A 24379-nucleotide genomic window follows, 5' to 3' on the forward strand; every position below is an offset into this window, starting at 1 on the left:
CTCAGATCTGTACCTCTGAAACAAATAATGCAATATATGTTAAGAAAAAAAAAAAGAAGAAGAAGGTAGCGGGAGGGGAAGAATGAAGCGGGGGAAATCGGAGGGGTGGACGAACCATGAGAGACGATGGACTCTGAAAAACAAACTGAGGGTTCTAGAGGGGAGGGGGGTGGGAGGATGGGTTGGCCTGGTGGTGGCTATTGAGGAGGGCACGTTCTGCATGGAGCACTGGGTGTTATGCACAAACAATGAATCATGGAACACTTCATCTAGAACTAATGATGTAATGTATGGGGATTAACATAAGAATAAATAAATAAATAAATAAATAAATAAATAAATAAAATAAAATAGGGGCACCTGGGTGGATCAGTCGGGTAAGCGTCTGCCTTCGGCTCAGGTCATGCTCTCAGGGTCCTGGGATCCAGCCCTCATCAGGCTCCCTGCTCATCGGGGAGTCTGCTTCTCCCTCGCCCACTGCCCCTCCTCCCGGCTCGTGCTCGCTTACTCTCTCTCTCAAATAATCTTTAAAAAATAAATAAAATAAAATAAAAATGGTCATTCTATTCCCAGGCCAGCCAATATTTAAATTGTAACTTAACAACAATATGTAGCTACCATTTATAAATACAGGAAAATATACATGCATGTGTCTAGGTGTATGTGGGGAGGAGGGTGGATGTATTAATATTCTGAGTGCTAAACTGTGATCTCAGGAATTCAATTGCCTCCCTGTTTGTCAGTGAGACCAGAAATGTCCGTGACACCCATGACAGCATGGCAGCTTTGCAGAGAGGCAAGGGTTCACCAAGAGACTCAAAGTTAAAGAGAAAATTAATTAATAGTGCCTGCTGGAAAATCTGAACAATCAGGTAAGAGACAGCATTCCTCTACATAGAGATCAGTCACTTCCCAGGCAATTTCTATTCTATAGGGGACTTAAATTTAAAGTATTTGTAAGTCAAAGACAAACTGTATTACAAGTTAATTTGGCATACTGTAGCAAACACATTTTTATTTTCCTTTTTGTCTATTTCTAGTTGAGGTGCATAAAAACTATAAATATAATGCTTAATGGCCAATTTGGCAAACATTATGGTTTAAATTATTAATACATGCAACTATTACCTCTACATTCATTTGCAAAAGGAAATCTATACTGCCAAGTTAGTTAATTTTTGTTACCCAGACTGCTGTTGGGCTGCTTTGACCCACCAATTAGTATATATGCACATTGTAGTTGGTTTTACCTTGATATTAAGTAAAATATAATTAGATAATTAGTTGAAAATACATAAACACAGTAACAACAGTTAACAGCTGAAATTCCAGCTTTATCACATTCTTACTAAGTGATCTAGGGCAAAACATCTAATACCCTACACTTCAGTTTCCTCATGTGTAAAACAGGAAAAATAATATTTAGCCATGATTATGAGCAAAATATAGTTTAAATGTTCCGCAAAGTGATAACTAACCGTATTATTTCAATAAACGAGTTATTGCCTATCCAAAAATGTGACCACCCAAATTCTTTGTACAGAATGATTATAGTACTAATTCTTTTAACATAAAAGATTTTCTGATACCAGTTACCTTATACAAATTCTTGAAAGTTAAAAAAAAAATCTAATAGAGAAAACAGCAAACAGTAATTACATAAGCTTATTTAGTTAAGCTTATTTACAAAAGCTTTATAAAGCAGACATATATTCGGTTTGTATGTCTTCTGTTTTCCTATTTAAATTAACATACAGTAAAATTGACTTTTTCAGGGGAATACAGTTCCATGAATGTTAACATATAAACTACCACCGATACACAGATACATAACAGTTCCATTACACCCAAAAACTTCATACTGGGGGCGCCTGGGTGGCTCAGTCGTTAAGCGTCTGCCTTCGACTCAGGTCATGATCCCAGGGTCCTGGGATCGAGCCCCGTGAGCCCAGCATCGGGCTCCCTGCTCCGCAGGAAGCCTGCTTCTCCCTCTGCCCACTCCTCCTGCTTGTGTTCCCTCTCTGGCTGTCTTTCTCTCTGTCAAATAAATAAAAATCTTTAAAAAAAAAAAAAAAAAACCAAAAACTCCATACTCTTTCTTTATAGTCCTAAGTTATATGTAGTCATAAGTAACATAACCCGATAACCAGCGCTATTTTCCATCACTATAGTTTTGCATTTTTAACAAGGTCATATAAATGGAATCATGAAACAAGTTGCTTTCACCCAGTGTAATGCTTTAAGATTCATCCAAGTTGGTTCCTTTTATTACTGAGTGGTGTTCCACTGTATGGTGTATCCATTCACACACTGACACCTGGGTCATGTCCAGTTTCTGACAATTATGAACAGAGCTGCTATAAACACTCATATACCAGTCTTTGAGAGAACATAGTTTCATTTCTCTTGAGAAAATACCTAGGGACAGGATTTCTGGGTCATGGGCTAAATGTACGTTTAACTTTACAAGAAACTGAAAAATTTATCTAAAGGGCTGGACAATTTTGCATTGCTATCAGCAATGTGTAAGAGTTCCAGTTGCTCCACATCCTTGCCAGTTTGGTACTGTCAGAATGTTTGGTTTTGTGCTATTCTAATAGGTGTGTAGTGGTATCTCTTTGTGGTTTTAATCTGCATTTCCCTAACGCTAATGACATCGATATACTCAGGTTTCTTTTTAAATATTACATTTAAGTCTACTTATTAAAGGACTGTAAATGTTTCAGCACGCAACCCGTTAATGAAATGATATAGTTTTATCAACTAAACTAAGCTTGATGTCTTTTCAAAATCATTTACAACACTGGGGCACCTGGGTGGCTCAGTCATTAGCGTCTGCCTTCAGCTCAGGTCATGATCCCAGAGTCCTGGGATCAAGCGGGAAGCCTGCTTCTCCCTCTGCCACTCCCCCTGCTTGTGTTCCCTCTCTCGCTGTGTCTCTCTCTGTCAAATAAATAAATAAAATCTTTAAAAAAAAAAAATCACTTACAACACTGAGGATTTAAAATTAGCTTCACAAGCAATCATAGAAAGTTTATGCAATGCACTGAGTAGGAAATGTAGTCAAATAAATTCAACTTGATTAAACTGAATTTTCATAGCTTTTTAATAAAAACTGAGAAAATTTAATAGCTTCTTTTCCAACTTTCTTATCTTTCCAGAAACTCCTACAAAATAACCTAAGTGTAACGATGTTCCTCAACATTTACTTCTTATTTTGTGCTAGGCACTACGCTAGACCTTAAGTATGCAAATATTAACAAGTCAAATGACCCTGTCCTCAAGCAATTTATATTATTCAGAATTTTTAAAAATTAACTTTTTCTTAAAATAGGCTTTCTCTTTTAGAAGTTTTACATTTAAGGAAAATTCAGAAGATAGTACAGAGTTCCCATATACCACTCTCCCAGCTTCCTCTATTATTAACATCTTACATTAGTAAATTAATAAACCAATACGAACTTCCTTCAAAGTAACAAAGAATATAATTTCTACCACCCTTTAATTTTTTTATTTATATTTATTTATATTTAGGAGTATGGCTTTAAAGAAACTTCTGTCCCTTCATTTGACCCTCCAATTCAAGTGCCCAACCCAATCTGACTTGAAATTATGTCTGAATCACAAATTATCAAAAGTTACTAGAAAAGAGATTCTAAATTAGCCCGGATGAGGTACAATGTCCATTTTCCAAAGAAAAGACTGGATTGTATCCTTCCATCTCTATTTCTGTTTCTCTCTGGGTATTAGTAGGATTCTCCTAAACCCAGTTTTTCCACATCTTTACAGTCTCAAGACTAGAGAGGATGATCTCTTTCCCTGCTATGTACAGTTCCAAAAAACCCAGAACAGAGCTAGTATTTATTCATCTCATATAACCATTCTTGCACCAATAACTGATGTGGAAGCTTCCCCATATTATTGTATTTCCCTGTGACAAGAGTAGGGGTAATATGAATGCTCCAAAAGAGGCAGGTAACAAGAGGGTTAATAGTGATCTAGACAAATCACTGGAGGAGTTGTTGGTAGCCAATTAACCAAACCAATCTATGTCTATCACCACTGAGGAGTGGGGGTGGTTGGGCTGGGGAGCAACTTAATAACTATACATTATTTTTTAGAAACTGTATCTTCTTCAGGGCGCCTGGGTGACTCAGTCGGTTAAGCCTCTGACTTTGGCTCAGATCATGATCTCAGGGTCCTGGAATGGAGCCACAGTCAGGCTCCCTGCTCAGTGGGGAGTCTACTTGTCCCTCTGCCCCTCCCCTGGCTCCCACGTGTGCCCACTTTCTCTCAAATAAATAAAATCTTTTTCAAAAAGAAATATATTTTTTATTATGAAATAAAGTATCTGTAACTGCACTTACACATTCTTTTATATTCTTGGCTAAAAAGTTTCTTCAAAGTTATTAAAATTTCAGAAACTATGTAACTAGCACTTACAGCAGCTTCTAATTACAATGCTGTACCTATGAACAAATATTGTAGAAAATATTGAGAGCAGAGATTTCAGGGATTTAGAAGTGGAAAAGTGGGGGCACCTGGCTGGCTCAGTCGGTGCAACATGTGACTCTTGATCTTGGGATCATGACTTTGACCCCACACTGCATGTAGAGATTACTTAAAAAAAATAAAACCTTAAAAAAGGGAATAAAAAATAAAAAGTAGAAAAGTGAATGGTACCAAGAGTTCAACCACAGAGCAAGAGAAGGGAAGCTGCCTTAGAATGTGTGTGATGGGGGGAGGGGGGTGGTGGTAAGTGGATTCAACTATAGATAACAGAAAAACCCAAATTAACTGTGGCTTAAACAAAATAGAAGTTTACTTCTCTCTGACATAAAATAATCTGAAAACAGGCAGTCCAGGACTGTTCTACCATGTCATCAACATAGAGTATCCTTCCACTCTCCAATCCACTATCTTTGGAATATAGCCCCTATCCTCGTGGTCTAAGTTGGCAGCTAGAGAAAAAGATTAAAAGGATACAACTCTCCCTTTAAATAGAATTTTGGAAGTATCACCCACTTCCACTTACATATCATTGACCAGAACTTCTTCACAAGGTTATACCTAACTGCAAGAGAACCTCAGAAATTTAGTCTTTCAGCAAGCGCAGATAATGCCCACTAAAAATCTAGGTTTTGTTAATTTGAGGAAAACAGAATATGCCACAGTTGGTCAAAGGCAACAAAGTTAGATGAAGATAAGAGATGTGAATGCAAACTTTCCTTTCTCTAATCTGAAGCTACAAAATGGCAAAAATGAAATGTTTTTGATATTATTACTTACCGGGGACAGAAGAAATGGAAGAGAAGGACCTTTAGACTCTTAACTATAGAGAACTGATGATTACCAGAGGGGAGGAGGATAGGGGAATGGGTGAAACAGGTGATGGGGATTAAGGAGTACACTTGTGGTGATGAGCACTGGGTGTTGTATGGAAGTGTGGAATCACTAAATTCTACACCTGAAACTAAATATTAACACTGTATGTTAACCAACTGGAATTAAAATAAAAACTTAAAAAAAAAAGAAAAGGACCTTTAATTCTACTTCTTAGAATATTTCTTACTCTGCTCCATATGATTACCTTTAAAAAGTCCATTTGAGAAATAAAAGTGTGAATCAAACTAATTTGGTTCAAAGTTGCAAAACTGCTTCACTACACAAAGGTATAAAACCAATGTGTCTAACAAACAGAAAATACCAAGGTAGAGAGAGATAGTTTAAAACCAAACAAAGAAACAAAATCATACTATCACTCTTCTTCAGTTAAGAGTTAAGTTACTTCCAGGTCCAGAAATTCAGCCTAACTCCTCTCCATACCCACTCCATTACTTGGTAAACCTCTTCCTTATATTCATAAAGCATATCTAATCTTCCTGGTTCTCCTTCCTTGCTATTTTAGGATTTTACTATAATCACCTGGAATCACAAGAATAATCATGATGAGGACAGGTGGGTGAGGGGGTTGGTTAAATGGGTGATGGGGATTAAGGAGGGCATTTCTTGTGATGAGCACCGGGTGTTGTGTGTAAGTATGGAATCACTGAATTGTACACCTGAAACTCATATTACATTAAATTAACGAATTTAAATAAATTTTTTAAAACACTAATCATGAAGAAATTACAAAGTTTAAGAAAATCTTAAAAAATAATTCCCTGGAACCTCAAATATTCTCACTTTACTGGACAGAACTAATGATGTCTTAACTAGTATTCATTCATATCATCTTGTCTCAAACAAGGAAACTGCATTTCTAAGACCCTAAACATTAGATGATACATTTCAGAGTCTTTCTTTACCACAGGCATGATACAGGGGTAGCTATGGTGGGTGATGGTGGTAAGACCAAATTAAGACCTTTAGAAGCCCCAAGTACAGAAAATATAATAGTATAATCCTCTACTCCACCCTATTAAATGCTACACAACTAAGTTAATACAATAAAATTCTTTCCAGATTACTTCATAAAATTTTTTTAAATATTAAGTGCTTTCAATCTTTTTTCAAATTCTTTTTCCGCTGCTTTGCTGGTACCCTAAAGCCTTTGTTGGGTATGGCTTTTGGGTAATCAGCGCTAAGTAGCAGTAAGAAATGGAAGTAAAAGCAGTTGCAACTTGAAGAGGTCCACTCTGTGTCAGGTATTTTACATGCATTATTGATAATTCTTACCACATCCACAAAAGGGAGATTCTATCAACCCTGTTTTGCTGATAAAGAAATGGCTCAAAAAAGCTAGATAAGATGCCCAAGGTCACTCATGCAGTAAATGGCGGAGTTGAATATCTGAAATAGGCCTTTCTATCTCCCAAGACTGATCCATTAGACATACTGCCTATAGGGCACTTCTTTAGAATCTGCTCCTGAACAAAATTTCATTTCAGAGAAACACTGAAAAATGATTTTTAAACGCATCATTTGATAGTACTCAAATTTTCCATGGAACTTAATCACCGATAATTCTAGATAATGGCTGTAAATATATAGCCAACACTGCTGCATTGCACAACTCCAGAGAGCCCTTTTTTTTTTTTTTTAATGTGAATGGTGTCCTCTGGATTTTGCAATGCACCAGCTATAACGCAAATGCTTATCAAAACCCTTATCAAGGCCATTGTTCTGTTTTCAAAAAAAACTGCAATCATTTTTTTAAAGATTCGATTTATTTGTCAGAGAAAGCACACAAGCAGCGGGAGTGGCAGACAGAAGGAGAAGCAGCCACCCCCCACCCCGGATGCAGGACTCAATCCCAGGGCCCTGGGATCATGACCAGAGCAGGAGACAGACACTTAACTGACTGAGCCACCCAGGCGTCCCTGCAATCATTTTTTAAAAAGCAGAAAAGTATTCTCAGAATGTTAAAGAAAGGTATTTTAAAGCACATGAAAATATACCCAGCATCATTAGCCATCAGGAAAGTATAATTTAAAAGCACAGTGATATACACCTACTAAAAGAGCTAAAATCAAAACAAAAAACAAAACAAAACAAAACAAAAAAACCTGACAATACCAAGTGCTAACAAGGATGAAGAGCAACTGGAATTCTCATATATTGTTGGTGGGAATGCAAAATGGTATAGCAACTTTGGAAAAGTTTTGCAGTTACCTACAAAATCAAACATACACATACCATATAATTGCTAGGTATTTACCCAAGTGAAATGAAAATTTACATTCATAAAAAAAAACTATTCTCAAATGGTTATAGCAGTTTTACCTGTAGTTGCCAAAAACTAGAAATAACCCAAATGTCTCTCAACAGATGAATGAATAAACAAACTGGTCCATCCATACTGTGGATTACTACTTACCAATGAAAAGGAATAAACTATTAATACGCACAACAACATGAATGAATTTCAAAGGCATTTTCGAAGTGAAAGAGGCTGACCCAAAATCTACACAACTGTAATTGCATTTACATAAATCCTGGTAAAAGCAAAACAACAGCCATGGAGAACAGGTCAGTGTTTACCACTGAGTTGGAGATGAGGCGGAGAGGCTAATTACAAAGAGGCAACAGGAGCTCTATGTCTTGATAATTAATGGCGGTGTATACACAGTCTTATACATTTGTCAAAACACATAGAATAGTATATGACAAAGTATGTATTTTACTGCATGTAAATTTAAAAAATTAAAAGAAAATTTAATTCATAAAAAAATAAAAGTATGCCAAATTAAAAAAAAAGAAAGAATCAGAAAAGGTTTTAAAAAATTACTATACCTAGAAATGGTTATCCTCTGTAGATAATATAGCTGCCTCTAGTAAGCCATAGAGATAAAATATAAAATGCTTAAGACAAGGCTTACCACATTCTCAACTGACACTAGTCCCCTTCCCTTTACTCACTTCTCTCACCTATGTACACATTTCTCTTTCCCTGTGTTTACAACTTTTATTTTCCTCCTCCTCTGCAATGACTACAGATTGCTTTTGCCTACTTCACATTCCTTCCCCCACTTCTCTAGTTAATAGTATTCCCATCCTTTGGGGAACTGACCTTCCCCAGTTTTATGTGGTTCTGATGACAATCCAATGACAATTCCCCACAGTGATTAGCCGAAGGATGGGCCTCATTAGAGGCCTTCCTTCAGAAAGTTCTCAGTTCTTCACTGTAAGCTCTCAGCAATCTGAGGCTGTGCATCTGTCATGAAAGACTTCTAACGTAAGCAGACAATAAGACTAACATACAGAAAGAAGTACAGTCAGGAAGTGAAAAGTATCCTAAAGACATCATTTAAATTCCTGGATCTCTTTGCTCCTGGACTGCTCCACCTCTGCTCTTCCCATTTACAAAAACAGTAAGTCATCTTTTTAAGCCAATTTGGAACTGTTGGTTTTAATGCTTCCCATTTTAAAAGCACAAAACATTGTTTCTCTAAGGGAGCAAAAACAGTAAATTATCTCTTCACTTGCTGTGGCCTTCAGTTAACGTATTCCCAATATTAGTGGCTATTAATATATAGATCTTACCTAGCCCTGCTGTAGGGCAAACATGTGTATAAAGAGAAATAAAAGGTAAAGCCATATATAAGTAGACTGAAAACAGCTGTCCACTAGATTTACATTCCAAGTGCCAGGAACCTTAAAGACAGCTTTTAACGTAAATTTTAAGATTTTAAGTCTTCAGTGCAGGTAGTGCTCACTTTTCACCACTTGACATTTTACCATTCTACTCATTCAAGCCTAGGTAATAAAGATATATTACTACTTTGTGTCACTCTGGCTTTACCTTGTTCATTCACTCATCTTCATCAATATCTGAAGAAAGGCAATTACATATGCCAATATAAAAAAACACACACATGCAGTAAGGATTAAAGCAAAAGTCGTATAAATTGACAACATATAATAAACTTCCAATAAGTCTCTCTTCAGCTTGTCTGCCTGGAATGCCCCTACTTATTCTTTGATGCTAAGCTTAAACATCACCTCCTTTCAACACAGCCTTCTCCACTTACCACACCCTAATAGTACTGCTGCCTCTCTCTGCCTCCTCTCTACCATAGCAATTGCCAAATTACAATTATTTATATGTTAGTGGTAATGAGAACCTTCTGTAGTAAAAATTTCTGTCGTAAAAATTTCTGTAGTAATAAATTAAACAGAAGGGGCACCTGGGTGGCTCAGTCGGTTAAGCATCTGCCTTCAGCTCAGGTCACGATCCCAAGGTCCTGGGATAGTGCCCTGCATCGGGCTCCATGCTCAGCGGGGAGCCTGCTTCTCCCTCTCCCTCTGCTGCTCCCCCTGCTTGTGCTCTCTCTCTCTCTCTCTCTGTCAAATAAATAAATAAAATCTTTAAAAAAATAATGAAACAGAAAAGAGCTGATGAAACAGAAACGCTGTAGTAACAGAATTTCCAGTTTAACAACTGAATAGATTTGATGGGGAATTCAAAGATGACTCAGAGTTCAAGTTTGGGTAATGGGAGGAATAAGCCAATAATAGAGAAAGGAAAGTTAGAAGAATACATTTTAGGAGAAAGAAAATGAAAGAAAATTCAAATTGAGCATGTTGAACTTAATGGCATGACAAACAGGTGGAGCTCTCCAGCTAAAAACTGAAGGTTAGGCACTTAACAGTGTAAGAGTCATCTGAAAGAGGTACTCACTGAAGCCAAAGGACCAGGTAACACTCCAAGGAAAAGCAGCTAGATTAAGAAAAATCTATAAGGCAAATACTTAAGAAACAAGTTGACCTTGTGAACGAAGAGTGGCTAGAATATACAAGAGAGCTTATAAGCTCCCTTATAAGAAGGGAGGAGGAAAAGGGGTTCACTGTGTCAAATCTGGATAATTTAAAAGCAAGAATTAAAACTGAAAAAAGTCTCTATTTGGCAATTCAGGTCACTGGTAACAACAGAGAAAATAGCTTTAGTGAAAAAGAAGATAGCAAAATTTAAACAATATACATGTTGCTTTTTCCTTTGGGCTATTGGATAATACAAAAAAAAAAGGGGAAAGAAGGAAAAAAGAATAAGAAAAGGTGTTTTTTGGGTGGATTTTTTTTTAGGCCATTGAAGATGTTAGGGGAGATTTAAATAAAAATAATAAAAGAGTTAACTAACAAGCCCATATAGTCTAACAGAAGGGATAAAAGTAGCAGCCATGAAATAGTCATGTAAGCCTAAAATGATACATCCCTAACACCAAATAGTAGAGAGGAAGGGAAATTAAACAATTTAGAGATAAAGAAAAGCAACGCTGAAGACATGTCTGTTTGATGGCCTTAACCTTCTTACTCTTAAAAAAAAAAAAAGTAATTGAAAAAAACCTACAAAGTCTGGGAACAGTATACAGGAATCAGGGGCTAGGGAGTAGAAAAGGTCAGAAATAGCCCCTGCAGGAAATCAATTACAAAAGAATTGCCAACCAGTGTGAGTATTTTGGAGCACTCTTTATAATTATTAATCTCATTTTCACTTATCTAGTAGAACGGCACAAATTCTTTAGCCTATTTGATTTGACTGTTATTGTTTTATAAAAACAGCCTTCTGTATCTGATTTGAGGTAATGATGTTCCTTCTGTAAGTATTCTTTTCCATTGTATATTACTGCATTTTTTCTTTACTATGTTATAAAACTTTTAAATTAATCATTTTTACTGCATTAATGTGTCTTGCTCTGATGCTTTGCTTAAATATTCAAGTAGTATATTTGATTATTCAAGAAATCCTTAATGTCTATTTTCTTAAAGTCAAGTATGTGAGAGAACTATACAGAGAATAGGAATTCTAAACTTAAAAATGGCTGTATCTTTGGAGGGGCGCCTAAGTGGCTCAGTCGGTTAAGCATCTGCCTTCGGTTCTGGTCATGATCTTGGAGCCCTGGAATACAGCCCCACATCGGGTTCCCTGCTCAGTGGGGAGTCTGCTTCTCCGTCTCCCTCTGCCTCTACCCCTGCTCATGCTTGCTTGCTCTCTCTCCCACTCTCAAATAAATAAATAAAATCTTTTTAAAAAATGGCTGTATCTTTTGACAGCTGCTCACTTATTATGTTTTTTTTTATTTTAAAGATTTTATTTATTTATTTGACAGGAGAGAGAGAGGGAGAGGGTACAAGCAGGGGGAGCAGCAGAAGGAGAGGGAGAAGCAAACTCCCTGCCAAGCAGGAGTCTGACGTAAGGCTCGATCCCAGGACCCTGGGATCATGACCTGAGCTGAAGGCAGATGCTGAACCAACTGAGCCACCCAGGTACCCATTATTATGTTTAAAAATAAAAATTCGCTGGAAAAATAAGATCTTTAATATTTTGAAGCTTTAAAGTATCTCTTTTCCTTTACACTGAAATTTTTCCAATTACACAATTCATATTTAGATACTTTATATGTATTACAAATTCTGTGAGACATTTAAAAATAAATATGGCATGGCATATATTTAAAAGAATATGGTTGCCATAAAATAGTTACCTTAGAAAGTTCTCATACTTATTCCTAGAATGCTGCCATTGCATAAAAAGCTATGAGATTCAACTTTTAGAACTCCTTTAGAGTCTTAACATAATCATTATATTATTGTCAAAGTGACAAATCTTCATTGATTAAATAGAGGTTTCACATTTGGGGAAATTTCTGGTTATCATAAGGCGGTTTACCTAAATTAGAAATACCACTTGTGAACAAAAAATAGGACTATAAAGCATGAAACAAATTTTCTTATGCTGCTATAATGACTCCATCATTAAAATATATTTACGGCTATATTCCCCTCCTCCACAGTGTCTGATCTGTGGGTTACCACTCATACATTCTAGTACGTTGGGTAAAAATAAAAATTCAATCATCTTATACCATACTTCCTACTATTATAGGCAATATAAGAAGCTCTGATGGTTTCTAAGAGTCAAATTATTGAATATTTGAAAGTAGTCACAGCACTCTCATTTTTAAATTTAGCTAGTTGTTATTCAGTGCTCTATTTTTTTTTATACTATACTGAAAATGCACATTAACCCTTTGGCATATCTGATACCAGCCTACGCAGACAGTTGTCTACTCCTGTTACAAACACATTCATTTACATATGTACAGCACTATTTTTTAACTCCCTATATGTGTCTATTTTCCTTAGTTTGACACCTGAATGTTACCTATCAGCTTTGCCTCTACATGAGCCCTAGGACAGTCTTCCCAATGGTAGTTATACATTGTCTTTGGTTCTTCTTTGAAAAACAGTCTAATCTCACTCGACTGCCTTGAACCCAACTTGGTTTAAACTAAACTAAAATCTCTCCATTCCATATTCTACTCCGAAAACAAAAAAATAACTAAAAGCATAGTCTTTGTCTTACATTCGTAAGAAGCTTCAATCACTTTTAAAGCTCTACCTCTGAGAATTATTAAACTTTGCCTTTCTTCTCTTTAAAAATCATTAACTCAGCTTTTATGATTGTCCCTATTCTCAAAGTTATACACACGAACTAAGAAATGTTCAAGAAAAAGTTTAATCAACCATCTTGTTTCTTCAAGACAGTCCCATATTTGTCCACAGCTGACTCACATACTAGACTATAAGCCTCGTTTTTGGGCACCTGGGTGGCACAGTTGGTTAAGCACCTGACTCTTGGTTTCAGCTCAGACAGTGATCTCAGGGTTGTGAAATCAAACCCCAAGTCGGACATCAAGTCTGCTTAAGACTCTCTGCCCCTCCCCACCACAAGCTCACACATGCTCCCTCTCTTTCTCAAATAAATCTTAAAAAAAAAAATTAGACCATAAGCCTCATTTCTGATTCAAAAAATAATAGTAAAGTGACTATATTTAAGGGGGAAAGTTCAGATACATTCTAGGAAAAGGTCAGTGAATATCTACACAGCTGTAAAAACTGGAATAGAAGAAAATCCAAATAATTCATTTTATGGAAAAAAAGCAAAGGCCCAGGGGGGAACAAGTGGCTTACCCAAGTTTATACACTTGGTAGCAAAGCTAATGCTAGTATCCAATCTCCTGATTCCAGGTTTAAAGCTTTTCTACTTTAACCATTCATTCAAATGACTAAACAGGATGATACTAAATGAAAGGAGCCAGACACAAAAGAATATATATTGTATGATTCTCTTAATGTCAAATTTCTAGAAATGGCAAAACTACAGAAACAAAAAGGAGATCAGTTGCCTAGGGCTGGGAGTTGGAGCAGGGACTGGGAAGGTGGGCAAGACAGAACTTTTTGGAGAATTAAAGATTTCTAAAATTAAACTGTGATAATGGCTGCACAACAATATATAAGTTTATTAAAACTTAAGCTGTGGGGGCATCTGAGGGGTGCAGTAGGTTAAGAGTCTGACTCTTGGTTTCGGCTCCGGTCTTGATCTCAGGGTCATGAGATCAAGCCCCGTGTTATGCTCATAACAGGGAGTCTGCTTCAGACTTTTTTTTTTTTTTTTAAGATTTTAGTTATTTGACAGCGAGAGACACAGGGAGAGAGGGAACACAAGCAGGGGAGTGGGAGAGGGAGAAGCAGGCTTCCCGCCGAGCAGGGCTCTATCCCAGGACCCTGGGATCATGACCTGAGCCGAAGGCGGAAACTTAACCGACTGAACCACCCAGGCTCCCCTGCTTAAGACTTTCTTACCCTCTCCCCTGCCCCTCCCCACCGTGTGCGCTCTTTCTAAAATAAATAAGTCTTTAAAAAAAATAAATAAAACTTAAGCTGCAAACTTTGAGATATAATTTATACTTCAATAAAGCTATTCAAAAAATGACTAAGAAGGAACTCAGATTTTGTCTTTAAGTCCATAAAGCTGTTGGGGAATTATACGTCAAAAAGTATCACCAGGGGCGCCTGGGTGGCTCAGTCCTTTAAGCGTCTGCCTTCAGCTCAGGTCATGATCTCAGGGTCCTAGGATCAAGACCCATGTGGGTCTCCCTGCTCAGCGGGGAGTCTGCTTCTCCCTCTCCCTCTGCAACCCCCCATACCCCCTGCTCAAGCTCTCTCTCTAATAATTTTTAAAAATCTTTAAAAAAAAAAAAAGTATCACTAAAACACACACACACCAAAAAAACAGCTTTTTTTGCAAACTTCAGATCCTTTTCCCTTCAGAATTTCCAAAAGTTAGGTACTTTATTTTCCACCCTTACATTTTCCATGGATACAGAAAGTAACAGGAAGTGCACAAATATACACATAGGAAATGTGCATAATTCCTCTGAAAACACTATTGATCATTATTTCCTTTTAGATAGGATGTGCACTGCTCTAAGCCTCTGCAGACAGTTTAGAATAGAGGAGGTGCAGATGCCTAGGTGGCTCAGTCAGTTAAGCGTCTGCCTTCGACTCAGGTCATGATCCCAGGGTTCTGGGATCAAGTCCCACATTGGGCTCCTTGCTCAACGGAGGGCCTGCTTCTCCATCTGCCTTCAGCTCCCCCTGCTTGTGCCCTCTCTCTCTCTGACCAATAAATAAATAAAATCTTAAAAAAAAAAAAAGAATAGAGGATGTGCTCCTTCATCTGTTATCTGGTCTGACAAATTGTTCCAAAACAGAATTCTTTAGTGATTTCATTTTCATGACACCTTTGTGCCACTATAATTTAAACACTAATAGTCTTTTTATTAAGAGGAACCATTCTTAATTGCATATTAGCAAGTTTCTTCAGTTTATTGTTTGTGCATCCTTATTAGGTATACATCTCTTCAGTTTACTCAGCGTTGACAGCCTATTCTTTGTTTACTTACAAATTAAGAGTAAGTTATATCTCTCTCATAACAGTTAATGTTTTACATCTATGAGAAACACCACTGTTTGAACCTTAAAAATAAACAGAGTTTTAATTAATGGAGGCCTAGATATCTGTAATTATGTCAGAGGAAGCAGTCAGGATTACTTAGTAAACCTACATTTCCCATGCTGCTGAGGCTCAGTTTACTAAGGCTAACGAAAGAACTTTTGGCCTCAAGAATTTCAATTACCACCTTCCTAAAGCCCCAGAGTTTCACCAAACTTCCTAAAAGAGAAAGAAAAATCTGAAACTTATAAAAAGAAAGCGAAATGTTTATCCTAGCTTAAACTCTAATTTTAAAGAGTAGGTTTCTCAAAATTACGATCTTTTGACATTTGGTAACTGAATGAATTAAGCAGTTATTCAAAGAATTCAAGACAGGAAAAATAGAACACAATCTCAGCTGAATATATTTCTCTTTCAAGTACAATTCCATGTGTTAGAGAAACTGAATCAGTCAGATCCCAAATGATTAGGGCCCTAATTATCAAACATACACTTTCTCCTTGTGACCTTTTCACAATAACTGGCTTAAACTTGCTAACAGTATTCCCACGAAAGGAGAACACTGCTGCTCATTTTAGTTTGTTCTTTTCAAGGGACACAGTACGGTTTTGGGGTTTGTTTTTTTTTTACATTTTTCTTACTGCAATGTGGTACACAAAGAAGGTGAAGTGATGTTCTACAAACCAATTCCTTATACACAAAAACTCCATAGATGAAGACAGAAATAACAAAGGAGACATGAGAATGCATTCCAGGAAACTGGAAGAGGGGGATTATGATATATTAAATATTAAGCAGACTGATGCAGCGCCCTTAACAATTAATGAACCAACAACCCCATATCCCTTTTTACATGGTTACAAAAAATCATTTTTTAATAAATAATAATAAACTCTACCCCAACTGAATTTCTTCTAGTCTCTTGCCTACCGCCTCAGAGGAAATGAAATCATTATAATAAACCTATTGTAACATAAAAGCTAATGTTTCACCAGGAAATGTTCTATGAACTCTAAGAAAAAAAATCCTATAAGGATATTGTCAACTGCCACATTTCCTACAATTGGGAGAGTAAGGATGACAAACAGGGAAAAGAAAGAAATGGAGGGACAAAGAAAAACTAAAGAACTCTCCCTCACCTCCAAACAAAGCAGGCTCATCAACCAGTAAGATCCTCTGCCTCTCTCAATCTCCTTCCCTTCACTGACTGCCCCAAAATTGGTGAAGTCTAAAACAATGGATATAATATAGAAGCTACAAATTATATTTTTCCCACCTTTACCACCAATCAAGATATTATGATCAATTATATTTTTAAAATTATAAAAATTATTTTTAAAACTAGCTTATGGAATGATGACTTAAGTCATTTAATAACATTGCTATGCTTTTATAGTTTGATGGTTTGGAAATATTGTTTTTACCACATGCAAATTTATTCTTGCTCTAGGTATTAATGGAATTTCATATCTCATTTAAGGGATATAATCCAGCCACAAAATTATTAAAAATTTGAAACTCATTCATGGTTCATTAACAGTCAACTGAATAAAAAGATGTACATAAACACAAAACAGGTTCATTTTCATTTTAGTTAGAAGTTTGCAGTAAATTAAATAGAAGAATCTCCTATTTTTATGTTACTTTTGTTCATTTATAATCAGAAAGTTATAGCATTTAAAGTTCATATCATGTAATATTTCTCATAACTCAGATTCTAAGATAAACAGTAGTTTAATTTCTCATTTACATATATGATTAATATCAACATTTTATTACATATTTTATAATGTGAATTTTATTTACATTAACCAGTCATCAAGACTGTGACAAGTAGAACTGTTAAATCCAATCGAAACATCAGTATGCTGTCATATTTTTTCAGTTTATCCCATTGTTAAAATAAATGTGAAAAACTCAAGTTCTAGGATACAACAAAAATAGGGAGCATTTCAATAGTGATCTTTAAAGGTTTATTCCAGTGCTTCAAATGAAGACGTTATACTATAGAACCAAAAGCAAAAGCAAGTCTGAGCCACATCAGTACAGTTTTTTTAAAAAACTCGAAACATATTTCCTCTTCACATGTCATTTTCTGATGACCAAAAAACAAAAAAACAAAAAACAAAACAAATTATCACAAAAAGATATTTTTAAAAAGTAATAGGTGAGTGAGCTATTAGGTTCTGGTAAATATTAAAGTCTTTTTAAAAGAAAACTTAAATGAAATTAACCATATAGCTCTGCTTTCTGTAACAAATATGAGTAACTAATATTGAAATACACAGCATAATCCCATAGGCCCTATAAGTTCTTCTTCCATTAAAAGTAAAATGTATAGTATCATATAAAGTGTATATGGGTTATATGTTTAGAATATTGTAGAGACTGATAATAAGGTCATTTATTTAATCAAGGAAGAAAAACCTATGCCAGGTGAGTGATATCGTTCATTTTACTGGTTTGATCCCTAATTATTCCAAAGAGAAAATTGTGGATATGGAGGGAAGTTGAAGAAGAGTAGGCTGGAGAGTAGAACGTAGAGAGAAAAGAAGGTTCAGACATAAGACTAATCTCTTAAAAAATATATCTTAAATGCATATACATCCCTATATAATAATCTTCTGTTGGGAATTTTAAAATGTTTTTTTAAAAACTGATTGTAAATATCTTTTACTTTTAAACATTTGTCTCATTATAGCAAACTACAATTTAATAACAATTCCAACCGCCAAAAAGAAACCGTATACCAAATAGTACAGAAATATAAGCCACACACTCATTAAGAAGGGAACCAAAGAAAAAACTGAACTGTCCTCTAAATGTCACACCTACTACACTACTGCTCACTACAGAAGCCTGGAAGTTGGTACCTCATCTGAGGAGTACCAACAGGACTAGTATTGACGAAGGGTATAAAAGTACTACAATAGTTAATACTTTTAGCTTCAGCATTGTTTAGAATCTTAGCTGTGTTTTGTTTTTTAAGTAGCCTCCACGCCCAACATGGGGCTCGAACTCACAACCTTGAGATTGAGTCGCATGGTGTATCAACTGAGCCAGCCAAGTGCCCCAGTTGTGTTTTATAGTTAAAAAAAAATTACATTTGGTTTATATTTACTCTTATGATTATAAAATGGTAACTCTTATAAGTGTCCTATAATATGAAGTGGGTATATTTACCATTTAATTAAAACAAGAAATTTAGTAATGCAGTTTATAGTAAATCAAAAATAACCATTTAAGAAATTGAAAAAGATACATAAAAATATTCTGGCATGTCTTATAAAACATTGTTTAATTTATAGCATAAACCCCTTAAAAATGGTGAACACCTCACTACTCTTCATCTCACAGGTATTGTCATTCTTTTCAAAGAATCTATTTTTTATTTTATCAGCACTGAGATTCTGTTTACATAATGGAGAGCAAGAGAGAACAAACAGCCCAACCACTATCTTCAGAAAACAAAATATTCTAATTATTTTAATATATACATTATCAATTTCTAGCCTTGAATTTAAAGAATATATGAACTGTGAGAAGTAAATTCGCATACCTAATTACAGTTGAGAAATCTAACCTAAAGTGCCATAAACCAAAAAATAATTGCTGTATATTCAAAGGCCCAAGTTCAATTTAGTAAACAGGCTAGACTCACTGCATTATATTACAGGAGACAGAGGTTAAGAAGTGACCTTGGCATCCTGCTTTCCAGATGTCTGAAGGGTCCATTTCTTAATGAAAGTATCTCTACTCTTGATAAATACTTAGCTTACTACCCAGTCAATATATTTGCCCATATAAGACTCTACTAGATTTCTGAAATTTTAGGACTATAGGTTATTATAAAGAAAAAAGTTAAGAACATACAACATGCACAAAGGATTAAGACTACTTCCCTTGTGATGCAATGCACAAGAAAGTTAAGAAACTACTATCACACACTCTACATTATGGGGCATATTTTTCTGAGATTGTAAATGAGAAATTCAATAAGCCTTAAGCATATACTTTCCATTATTCCAGATCATGAAAAGATTTTTAAGTTATTTGTAATATACAACATATATATATGTATATATATATATTCCACAAATAACTATGTTCAGATATATGCCCATATCAATTCCCTTACTCTTTTAATTAAAAATTTATGTTCCTTCTGGTCACAAAAACCTGGGTTTGGGCATTTTAAAAGTTCAAACACATATTAAGCTATGCTTTGCTTTGGCACTAGCTCCCCCTCCAGACCAACCTACTAATATAACTGCACTTAAAAAAATTAACAACACAAGTTTTTCCAAGCCACTAGCAAATTTCAAAATTCACCACTTTTAAGGACATTCCAGTACTTTAAAAATAAATAATTAAAATTGAAACCAAACACTGCATAATGTAATCAGAATTATTGTTTTTTTTCAATTCCATACATCTCAAATAGGATGACTTGTAGGAAAACAACTTCAAGCGACTCTTTAAATTTAAGAACATCCTAAATGATCTATATGGTGCTATATTTTATGGAAATTATTTTGATTCACTATCCTAATAAACCACAGTATACTCCTCATGTTAACTCACTACTTGATCAAAGATACACTTTTGCATGTTTCTGCAATCTATACAAGTTTCATTCCAGCTGTTCAGCTCTTCAAGTACAATTCTCAATTTATAAAAGCAGCAAAAGGAAAATCCATGCCCCAAATCACCCTTCAATGGTCCTTATAGCCTATTCGTTTCTAACTCCCTACATTTCTATATACTAAACTGTAAATTCACAAATACAAATGTTTGAATGCCCACCTTATCCTTACTACTGTAGTATTTATAAATCAAGTAATTGCCACTTTCTATACACATTTTATGGTATATTTCACAAAGCTGGCAATGTACAAGATCTTATCATTTGGCATAGGATTTTAGGTTGCTTTTTAGGTTATTTTAAAGAAGGGAAAACACAACTTGCTCCATTATTTCAGTATAGTGCTGTTATGCTTAATTTCTCTCCTAAAATGTTTTCATATATATAATGCACCCTTTAAAAGACCTATGTATAAAAACATGAAATTTAAATTTAATAAAGTAAATATACACTTAACCCTAGGAGTAACAAGAAGTAAAAAAACTATAATGAAACCTTGCCTACAATTTCTAAAGAGAGCCAAGTCAAAGTTCAGTCAGTTACCCTTGATGAGCTTAATTCGAAACTGATTGAAAACTTGTTGAAATCTGTTCTGCCTTACCTTGAAGTTTGGGGTTATCTACTGGAGATTCTGCCTTTCTTCCTAGGTTCACCTTCTAGAGTTGGCTTAAGTCCACTGTAAATTAATTCAAACATGGAAAGAAGAAACAATACCTCTCTCTGCCTTTCTCCAAGGCCTCAATCAAAAGGCTAATAATACACGGCAAAACGCTAAAAGCTCACCAGGGATAAACCCTAACCAAGACACTGCCATTTAACTTAAGATATACACTGCGTCTCTGACGTTGTGTGTGCCTGAAGATTGCAGTGCCCACAGTAAAAGAACAGGTGCTGCACCCGACAACCCACTCACTCTTGCAGGAAAAAATCTCCTTTAACTAATTAATAAGGACTCGTTTAACCTTCCCAAATAAGTTTAGATACTCAAAAGCCGCCAGCTGATCATTCCCACATCAGCTGGAGGGTGCAGCGGCACTCACGCCTTTAACTGCCCAGGCATTGGCCCCTCGCCGGGAGCGGATCTTTGTACGGGTCCAGCCCCCACCCCCCGATTTCTGGCCCAAGAACCCCTCACAAAAGCCCGTAACGTACAAGCATCCTCCTCCCCACAGTCCGTGATTACAGGGACCGAGTTGCTGGCGAAAGGGCAGGTAGGTGGAGAAGGGAAAAGAGGGACACCTCCCACCCCCGCCCCCATCCCTTCTCCTCTCCTTGGCTTCGGCCCCTGCCCGAAGCAAGGATGCGCGACGCCGAGGACAGCCGCGGCTGCAGGCGCCCCTCACCCCCAGCCCGCGCCCCCGGGCCGCGCCAGAGCGTCCCGGGGGCTTCTTCCCCACTTTTCCCGGAGCCCCTGGGTAAGCAGCAGCAGTTGCAGCAACAGGCCCGGGGAACGCCTGGGGGAAAAGAGCGGCAACAGCCCCCAATCACATCCCCGGCGCCTCCACGAATCCCGCACTAGCCCAGCCCCAGACCCCGAGGGGCGCGGGGCCCGGCTCCCAAACGCCCCCTTACCCGAGGCGGGAGCAGAGGCGATCTCCGCCGTACCCAGTTGCCGCCGCCACCGCCGCCGCCACAGCCCTCAGCCGCAGCTGCCCCGTTGGGGAGTGGGAGGGGTGGCTGGGTGGAGGATGCTACTCCCGACTGAAGGGAGAGGAAGAAACGGAAACAGGAACCACCACCGCCGCCGCCGCCGCTTAACGGAGCCTTCGGCGCCACTGACTGAGCGAGAGCGCGAGGCGGCGCGAGCGGGGCAGTCGCTGACAGCGCGAGACCGAGCGCGAGCCGGGTCCCGGGCGCGCGACCCCGAGCAGCACCGGCCCCATTCCGCCAGGAGAGGAAGGGGACCGGTTGGCTGGGGGCTGGGAAGGGGCGGTGTGGGGCGGGGGCCTGGAGCTGAGGGAACACCGCTACTCGGGTCGGCCGGAGATAACGCGCGCACGCGCCGGAGCGGCTCTGACGAGCGCAGGCGGGGAAGCCTTGGCTAGCGCAAGCGTGCGCGCGCGGCTGGGGGCGCGCGCCCCTCAGCGTTACAGGCTTCTGGGAGAGGGCGCGCATGCGCCGGCCGCTGCCACCTACGGCGACCCTGGCATGTGCCACGGCTGCTTCCCGCCCCCTTCTCGCTGCGCCGGTGGATAGCGTAACTGCAGCATCCGCTGCCAGGCAGAGCCGCGGGCCACAGAGGGACCGGGAGACTTCCAGCAGGGCAGCAGCTGCGCTTGGGCGCCTGCTTCCTACATGAGCGTAGGCCGCCCCCTACCGCCTGCAGGCCGGAGGCTGACGGCGGCGCGACTCGAGCCGAACTCCCCACTCCCGGGAGCGCCATCTCCAGGGAATGTCGTATTCTCGACAGCCGGGGAACGGACTGGCCCGAGCCAGTTCATTCCGCGGCCCTAAGGAGCAGTGGTCCTGGAGATTTGAAGCAGGCTCCTTGCTTCTTTTCAGAGGGGATCGCTGCTGCTCAGACCCTGCAGCCCAGGTCTGGCCGTTCGGCTGCAGCTTGGGCATCGCACCCACATGCAACTAGCGAAACCCTGTTTTATCTTGTGAGGGCTGTTTCCACATTTGCCCCGACAGAAAGCCCTCCCACAAGGGCCTGAGTTTGATGCCTAGCCTCTCCCCCGACCCGCGGCTGCGACAGCCCCTTTGAGGCGGAAGTTTATTCAGTACGGCAAAGAGAACTTTGGGGGTGCGGGAGAGGGGTTCCCTAGGATGCTTCCTACCCGCTTGCACTCGGGAAATTCCTGGCGCCCGCGATGCAGAGCAGTGGGCCGAAGAGTTAGCTGTGACCGGCCCACACCGTGAGCTGAGCCGGAGGACCTAAATGCGCCGCCTCGACACACAAAGTAGTCGCGGACCGAGGGAGGGGGGTGCCACGGTGGCCAATCAGAGACTCGAGCCGTGTGAGTGGAGTGCGAGCCGACCAATCCGACGGCCGGAGGATGAGCTTCCCGGACCCAACTCTTCCCTGTAGCCTCGGGACCCAGATCCCAAGCCTGGAGCGCAATACCGCAGAAAGCGAGATGGTGCCCCAAAGACAGAAAAATTAGTTCTCTAGACTTGGATATTTTTAAATAAATGCCTTGGGTACTTATCCCAGAGCAAATAGCGGCGGCGTTTTAGATGCTGAGTATGAAAAGGATCACAGCAAAGAGATTTACAAGGCACTGGCCTGCCAAGACTGCAATCTGCCTAATAACATTCATAAATTTACAGTATTTATTGAGGCCTTTTTATAGGCGAGGAACTGTATTACAGAAAAACAAATAAGATAACTGATGACTCAGAGAAGAAAAAAAGTTCCCTGTCTTCAAGAAGTTCAGCTTCTTCTTAGGTTTGCTGGACCTTGTGACTCTGGTATTTATTGTCAGTCCTTTAAAGAAAAAGCTCTCAGCAAAGTAGTTTCCAGTCGTTTTTATGACTGTTATCTCCCTGTAAGAGGAGAAAATTGAGGGGAAAGTAGAGTGACCTGTCTAAAGTTACACAAAAAAGATACTGGCAGAGCGAGAATTATGTTCTAGCTCAGAGAGCTTGTATATCCTCATAAAACAATGATTTATTTAATGCGTGGTTGCCATCCTCCACTAAAGAAGTTCCTGTACAAAGCTTACAAACAACATAATTCTATAAGGGCCACAAGCTTTGATTGTTGGAAATGAATGGAAATTTTAGGTTTATGCCATCGTAAGATGAAGTAAAGGCTAATGTCTTATCAGTCATACTCTAGATCATTTTTAGAAGTCAGAAGTGAGATGGATATTTACTTTTTAGTTTAAACAGAAATTTAAAAAATATTTTAGCAACATTGTCAATCAACTTTGACCTTGATTTAAGGACAGATTGTCTAGGTGTCCTCTTGTTGGGAAAAAAACCAGACTTCTGAATTTGTTCACTGAAGCTTTTACATTGGTAAATCAGAGGAATATAGGATAGATAAATACTCTCCTTGAAATCATTTTGCTTTATTCAATACATTGTACCAATTTTGTATAAATTCTAGACTTCAACTTGTTAGATCTGTGTATATAACCTTTGTCATTGAGTTTTGGGAGTTAAGTTATAGATTTTGTGATTACAATGTTAACCTATTCTCCAGAACATGATTGTGATTCTCAAGAGTAGTTACTAGCTAAGTAAGATTTTGAATAAAATTAAAGAGCATGGCACATAAAAAAAATTTTTTTAGCAAGCATGTTTAACTTTAAAGCTTACCTTATATAATACTTTAAGATCTCCAAGTTCAAAGCTTTACTTTACTTTTGCCTCAAAACATCCAATTTTCCATCTGGCCTTGATTTTTCCTTTCCAAAAATGTAGGAATTAAAATACATATCTTCTCAGGGGTGCCTGGCTGGCTCAGTTGTTAGAGCATGTGATTCTTGATCTCAGGGTTGTGAGTTTGAGCCCTAAGTTGGGTGCAGGGATTACTTAAAATCTTT

The 24379-nt window shown here is 38.2% G+C and overlaps 1 protein-coding gene across 1 annotated transcript in view; it reads right to left on the bottom strand.

Annotated features, from left to right (window-relative positions):
• FUT8 (fucosyltransferase 8) overlaps positions 1-21883 on the bottom strand; it is a 259999-nt gene extending 238116 nt beyond the window's left edge. The window contains exon 1 of the mRNA XM_081829752.1: positions 21456-21883. The gene's annotated coding sequence lies outside the window, so the exon portion shown is untranslated. The remainder of the gene's footprint in view (positions 1-21455) is intronic.
• Between the last annotated feature and the right edge of the window lie 2496 nt (positions 21884-24379).

This window comes from Leptonychotes weddellii, chromosome 9 (genome assembly GCF_054177405.1).
Source record: "Leptonychotes weddellii isolate Sample4059 chromosome 9, ASM5417740v2, whole genome shotgun sequence".
Taxonomy (NCBI): domain Eukaryota; kingdom Metazoa; phylum Chordata; class Mammalia; order Carnivora; family Phocidae; genus Leptonychotes; species Leptonychotes weddellii.